A 7,293-nucleotide genomic window follows, 5' to 3' on the forward strand; every position below is an offset into this window, starting at 1 on the left:
CACCTAGGAGACGAGGACGCAGTGCGAGTCCTCGCTCCTGCTCAGAGACGGGACGCCGACGGCGCTGAGGAGAGCGAGCGCCTCGTCGGCGTCCCGAGACATATCTATTTATCCCCAGGACTGTGATGAGGGGACATCCTCTGCGTCTGGAGGAAAGAAGGTTTGTACACAAACATAGAAGAGGATTCTATAAGGTAAGAGCAGTGAGACTATGGAACTCTTTGCCTGAGAAGGTGGTGATGGTGAGTTCACTAAAAGAGTTCAAGAAGGGCCTGGACGTATTTCTGGAGTGTAATAATATACCTACATTTTCTATATCCCGAGCTTCTGGTACTTGCACTGCAATCCCTGACCCCTCTGGGTTAGCTTTCAGCTACACTGGGACTATCCCAGGAAGTACTGGTCCGCTTGCTTACCTGTAGCAAAGGCCATATCCCTGTACAGAGGTAAAGGGGTTTTCTGAGATTTTTTTCCACAATCTCATCTGTAGGGGTCTGACACCAGGGATCCCCTCAGATCAGCTATTTGAGAAGGCACAGTGGGTCCACACTCACTGATCCATAAGAGTGCTGACCAAGTCTCTTTCTGTTGTTCTAAGTACACTTGCATAGTTTTTGAAGGAACTCGGCAGGGAGGTTGTTCCAAACATCTTGGAGAACTAACCGCAGATATTCTGTGGATCTAGGCTTGCTCAAATCCTTCTGTCTCTTCATGTAATCCCCATTCAGACTTGATGATCTTGAGATCAGGGCTCTGTGGGGGCCATATCATCACACCCAGGACTCCTTGTTCTTCTTTACACTGAGGATAGTTCTTACCAACATTGGCTGTATGTTTGGTGTGGTTGTCCTGCTAGAGAATAAATTTAAACTGTTAACGACTTTTATTTTTGATGGCATTCCCACTTTGTAGCATCTTTTACACACCTGCCTTTTGCTCAGTACTATCTCTCTCTCTCTCTCTCTCTATATATATATATACACTCACCTAAAGAATTATTAGGAACACCATTCTAATACGGTGTTGGACCCCCTTTTGCCTTCAGAACTGCTCAGGTAGCCCGTGGCATTTAAGCGATGGCCAATTGGCACTAAGGGGCCTAAAGTGTGCCCAGAAAACATCCCCCACACCATTACACCACTACCACCAGCCTGCACAGTGGTAACAAGGCATGATGGATACATGTTCTCATTCTGTTTACGCCAAATTCGGACTCTACCATTTGAATGTCTCAACAGAAATCGAGACTCATCCGACCAGGCAACATTTTTCCAGTCTTTAACAGTCCAATTTTGGTGAGCTCGTGCAAATTGTAGCCTCTTTTTTGTAGTGGAGATGAGTGGTACCCGGTGGGGTCTTCTGCTGTTGTAGCCCATCCGCCTCAAGGTTGTGCGTGTTGTGGCTTCACAAATGCTTTGCTGCATACCTCAGTTGTAACGAGTGGTTATTTCAGTCAACGTTGCTCTTCTATCAGCTTGAATCAGTCGGCCCATTCTCCTCTGACCTCTAGCATCAACAAGGCATTTTTGCCCACAGGACTGCCGCATACTGGATGTTTTTCCCTTTTCACACCATTCTTTGTAAACCCTAGAAATGGTTGTGCATGAAAATCCCAGTAACTGAGCAGATTGTGAAATACTCAGACCGGCCCGTCTGGCACCAACAACCATGCCACGCTCAAAATTGCTTAAATCACCTTTCTTTCCCATTCTGACATTCAGTTTGGAGTTCAGGAGATTGTCTTGACCAGGACCACAACCCTACATGCATTGAAGCAACTGCCATGTGATTGGTTGACTAGATAATCGCATTAATGAGAAATAAAACAGGTGTTCCTAATAATTCTTTAGGTGAGTGTATATGTGTATATATATATATATATATATATATATTTTAGCTGCACAATGCATTGACAATTAGGATGTAAATGTACAGAAATCTGTCACTTATGGTTTTGCTTTCCAGGTGAAATGGGTGATAAAGGAGTAAAAGGAGGCATAGGACGTCATGGGAAGATTGGCCCTATTGGTTCTAAAGGTACTTATCTATTTAAAGGGGTTTTCCAAGATTTTTTTTACTGATGACCTATCTTCAAGATAGGCCATTAGTATCTGATCGTTGAGTGTCCGACACCTGGGACCCCTACCGATCAGCTGTTTGAGAAGGCAGCAGCGATCCTGTGAGCACTGTGGCCTTCTCCCTGCTTACCAAGCACAGCACATTGTATAGCGGCTGTGCATGGTATTGCAGCACAGCCCCATTAACTTGAATGGGGCTGAGGTGCTCCTAGGCCACATAACTGGAGAACATGTCGTCACTTGGCCTAGGAAAAGCAGAGAGAAGGCTGAAGTGCTCACAGGAGAGATCTTCAGTAAAAAAATCTTTGAAAAACTTTTTAAGCCCGTAATATGTACATCTGATATGAATTATGATTAGAGTTGAGTGAACACCTAGATGTTCGTGTTCGCGGAGTTCGGCCGAACTTTAAAAAAAAGTTTGAGTTCGGGATCCGAACTTGGACCCGAACCCGAACCCCATTAAAGTCAATGGGGACCCAAACTTCACTTTATTATTTTCCGTTATAACATTGTTATAACGGAAAATAATAGTATTAGCTTTTTCAGATCTGAGTTTTCACGATCGTGAAAACTCAGATCCGACAGTATATTCTAACACAGAGGCGTTCCCATGGTGATGGGGATGCTTCAAGTTAGAATATACTAAGAACTGTGTACATGACTGCCCCCTGCTGCCTGGTAGCACCCGATCTCTTACAGGGGGCTGAGATCCGCACAATTAACCCCACAGATGCAGTACCTGGGCTGGGCTGGTTCTAGGTGAAATGGGGCCCTGGGGCGAAAAAACAATAAGGGGCCCCCCCCACATGACACTTGCTGACTTTAACGTCCCATATTGAAAACAAATGCAAGTGGCAAAGCAACATGTACAAGTAAAAATGTCTTTAATATTTATTGGCCCTCCAGTCCAAAGAGAACCAGGGCGGGCTAGTAGACTGGCACTGGAACGGATGAGATGGTGGGAATAGGATGGATCCAGTTGTTATAATCAACCAACCTACTAGTAACTGGGCTGGGCCCCTCCCCCCAATGCACATTTCTCCAGTCCAACTGACTCCAAACAGAACCAGGACGGGCTAGTACACTTGCACTGGCACGGGTGAGATGGTGCCTGGGATGGATTCGATCCAGTTTAATCAACCAACCTACCAGTAACTGGCCCCCTCCCCCCCAAATGCACATTTCTCCAATCCAACTGTCCAAACAGAACCAGGGCTCTCGAGTCTCTTAAAGAGACAGGCAGCGCAGGCAGAGTGGCCGCCGGCGGGGGAAGCCCCTCCAGTTAAATTACATTACTCCAGACCGGACCGCCCGGGACTCTGCGGGGTTATTATTAGCACTGCAGCGCCGCCACACTGTCCTGTTACACACAGAAAGAAATAGAATTATAGAATAGTAGTTAGTTGCGGCCGGACCCCCCTCCCTCCCCAGCTTTAAAATCATTGGTGGCCAGTGCTGCCCCCCTCCCTACTGCAGTCCTGGCTGCCATGGTTACTTAGCACTTTCAGCAGCATTATACTTACGTGCGCTGTCTGTGGCCGGCCGGGAGCTCCTCCTACTGGTAAGTGACAGGTCTGTGCTATAAGCAATGCACCGCACAGACCTTTCACTTACCAGTAGGAGGAGCGTCGGCTGGCCACAGACAGCGCATGTAAGTATAATGCTTCTAAAAGTGCTAAGTAACCATGGCAGCCAGGACTGCAGTAGGGAGGGGGGCCGCACTGGCCACCAATGATTTTAAAGCTGGGGAGGGAGGGGGGTCCGGCCGCAACTAACTACTATTCTATAATTCTATTTCTACTGCAGTAGCGTCCTGGCTGCCATGGTAACCGATCGGAGCCCCAGCGATTAAACTGGGACTCCGATCGGAACTGCCGTTCCGCTGCCACCAATGATGGGGGGGAGAGGGGAGGCCGCACTGGACACCAATGATTTTAATAGGGGGTGGGGGGCTGCACTAGCCACCAATGATTTTAATAAGGGGGGAAGGCCGCACTGGACACCAATGGTTTTAATAGGGGGGTGGGGTGGGGGTGGGGGGGCCGCACTGGCCACCAATGATTTTAATACTGGGGAGGGAGGGGGGGGCACTGCCCACCAATGATTTTAATACTGGGGAGAAAAGGGGGTCTGGCCCCTGCTGCCTAGCAGCACCCGATCTCTTACAGGGGGCTGAGATCCGCGGCACCTGAGGGGTTAATTGTGAGTATCACAGCCCCCTGTAAGAGATCGGGTGCTGCCAGGCAGCAGGGGGCCAGACCCCCCTCCCTCCCTCAGTATTAAAATGATTTGTGGCCAGTGCGCCCTCCCTATTAAAATCATTGGTGGCTAGTGCGGCCCCCCCGACCCCCACCCCACCCCCTATTGAAATCATTGGTGTCCAGTGCGGCCTCATCTCTCCACCCATCATTGGTGGCAGCAGAGCGGCAGTTCCGATCGGAGTCCCAGTTTAATCGCTAGGGCTCTGATTGGTTACTATGGCAGCCAGGACGCTACTGCCATGGTGCGCTACTGCTTACGTGCGCTGTCTGTGGCCGGCCGGCGCTCCTCCTACTGGTAAGTGAAAGGTCTGTGCGGGGCATTGCTTATAGCACAGACCTGTCACTTACCAGTAGGAGGAGCTCCCGGCCGGCCACAGACATCGCACGTAAGTATAATGCTGCTAAAAGTACTAAGTAACCATGGCAGCCAGGACTGCAGTAATGGTAACTGATCGGAGCCCCAGCGATTAAACTGGGACTCCTAACGGAACTGCCGCTCCGCTGCCACCAAAGATGGCGAACAGTTCGGGTTCGCTCAATCCTACTTATGATGCCTTTCATTACAAGTCATAGGTTCTCATACTATGTTGCATGCTAATGTCTACTGAATTAATGTAAATTGTGCAAAATTAATGGGTATTACATTTTATTCTTGATAGGTGACAAGGGAGATGTTGGTGATATGGGTCTTCCGGGTCCTAATGGAGAACCAGGTATCTTTATGTTTCTATATCATGACATGTTGTATAGCTTGTGGTGTCATTTTCAAGCAGCATGACAGACCTTCCTCAAATGAAAGCCTACTTGGCAATCAGCTAAACCAGTAATGTGCGGTTGCCATATCACAGTTGTATTACACCTAGAAGACACCTAGAAGACATGAGGAAAAAAGTGGTTAACCTGGGAAAACCAATTCAATCCCTAGACGAGTAATAATGTGACAGCATCCAAGTAAACACATTTAATCCCATCTTGGGATACTAGATTTCAACTTCCAAAACTCTGTACAAATAGTGCTATTCCACTTTGATCACCCTGCCAGATACTTTTTACATTATAAGACCAGTGCAGTATTTCCCCAGCATTTGTCCTTGTTCTTCTAGGTATTCCATGTGAATGTGGACATTTGAGGAAAGCTGTTGGTGAGATGGACATCCTGGTGACACAGCTGACCACAGAGCTAAAGTTTGTCAAAAATGGTATGTGTTACATTATTCAATTAATGAATGTATGAAAAACTGTACAAATTCTTCTAAAAATGATACGGATGATACAACATTAGAGACTATGGAGATGACAGAATTAGTGCTACCAAGAGCACACAATGTAAACCTACAGTGAAACAAAGGAGTCCTTAAACGGCAATGTGTACAAAAATAAAAAATACATTTTATTGAATACATAAATATAAAAAACATGGAGATCACAAGACACACACAAAATATGTGGCACCTCCAAGCGGACAGAGTATACATAAGCCAGTAAATATAGAGAGAGCCTGTGAGAGTTTATATATTAAGCAGTTATAAAGTGCCAAGTGCAACAAGTATACAACCTACAAAAGCAGGAACCAATTAAAGGTTTATAATAGTGCCCATATTAGGTAAAGTATATGCATATAGTGTAACTACAGCTTACCCATAATGTTACTGTCACCACAAGGAGGACCACACTCCCCGACGCGCGTTTCGGTGGAAACACCTTCTTCTGGGGGCGTGGTTCTTCCCAAAGGTGAGCGCCATTTACACAGTGACCCACCAATTAAAAGCTACCTACTTCAAAAATATAACTCAGTACCGGTGTGTTGGTATGCGGGACAAGGAGGCATGTTGTATAATGGTGATTGCTGGGATAAGCGCTGCCCAGCATGGCCGAGCGCTAACCAACCAATAAGAGCAGCACTCCAAGTTCATTAAAGGGCTTCTGTCACCCACTAAAGTCATTATATTTTTTTTTGGGCTAGTTACATTCCTTATAGTGCGATATATGAGAATATAATGTTGTCACTTACTTTCATTCAGCCGTTTCCTTATAAAAACGAGTTTTATAATATGTAAATCAGGTCTCTACCAGCAAGTAGGGCGTCTACTTGCTGGTAGCCGCCGCAAAAAAACCGCCCCCTCGTCGTGTTGATTGACAGGGCCAGCCGCGATCTCCTCCTCCGGCCGGCCCTGTCAGCATTTTAAAAATCGCGCGCCTCTGTTCATTCGGCGCAGGCGCTCTGAGATGAGGAGGCTCGTCTCCTCAGAACTCCCTCAGTGCGCCTGCGCCGATGACGTCTTCTCTTTCGGTGATGTCATCGGCGCAGGCGCACTGAGGGAGTTCTGAGGAGACGAGCCTCCTCATCTCAGAGCGCCTGCGCCGAATGAACAGAGGCGCGCGATTTTAAAATGCTGACAGGGCCGGCCCGGAGGAGGAGATCGCGGCTGGCCCTGTCAATCAACACGACGAGGGGGCGTTTTTTTGCGGCGGCTACCAGCAAGTAGACGCCCTACTTGCTGGTAGAGACCTGATTTACATATTATAAAACTCGTTGTTTATAAGAAACGGCTGAATGAAAGTATACACCATTATATTCTCATATATCGCGACTATAAGGAATGTAACTAGCCCAAAAAAAAAAAGACTTTAGTGGGGTGACAGAAGCCCTTTAAGCTGCGCAGTTGGTAGATGTCAGGCATATAGGGGGCCGAATGCCGCACCACGTGATGGCCAGTCACAAGGGCAAACGTCCGCCACCATACGCCTGACGCAAAAAGGAAAAGAAAGGAGGCCGGGCGCCGCACCACGTGATGGCCAGTCACGCGGGTCCGCGCACACCCTCAGTTACCTAGAGACACATTGAAGTATTGCATCATGTGGACGGAAGCCGCCGTGGCCACATGATGGCCAGTCACGTGACCCGCGGCGCTCCCGGCCACAGAATACTACAGAAAGGAGCATAATTAAATCAC

At 47.6% G+C, this 7,293-nt stretch overlaps 1 long non-coding RNA gene across 1 annotated transcript; it reads left to right on the top strand.

The window, feature by feature from the left end:
• The first annotated feature begins 1,959 nt into the window (after window positions 1–1,959).
• LOC122934000 lies at window positions 1,960–5,547 on the top strand. Its single transcript, XR_006388623.1, has 3 exons — window positions 1,960–2,037; window positions 4,999–5,052; window positions 5,443–5,547. It is a non-coding gene; the product is annotated as an uncharacterized LOC122934000 (long non-coding RNA).
• Window positions 5,548–7,293: the final 1,746 nt, after the last annotated feature.

The sequence above is a fragment of the Bufo gargarizans genome, chromosome 4, assembly GCF_014858855.1.
Source record: "Bufo gargarizans isolate SCDJY-AF-19 chromosome 4, ASM1485885v1, whole genome shotgun sequence".
Classification (NCBI taxonomy): domain Eukaryota; kingdom Metazoa; phylum Chordata; class Amphibia; order Anura; family Bufonidae; genus Bufo; species Bufo gargarizans.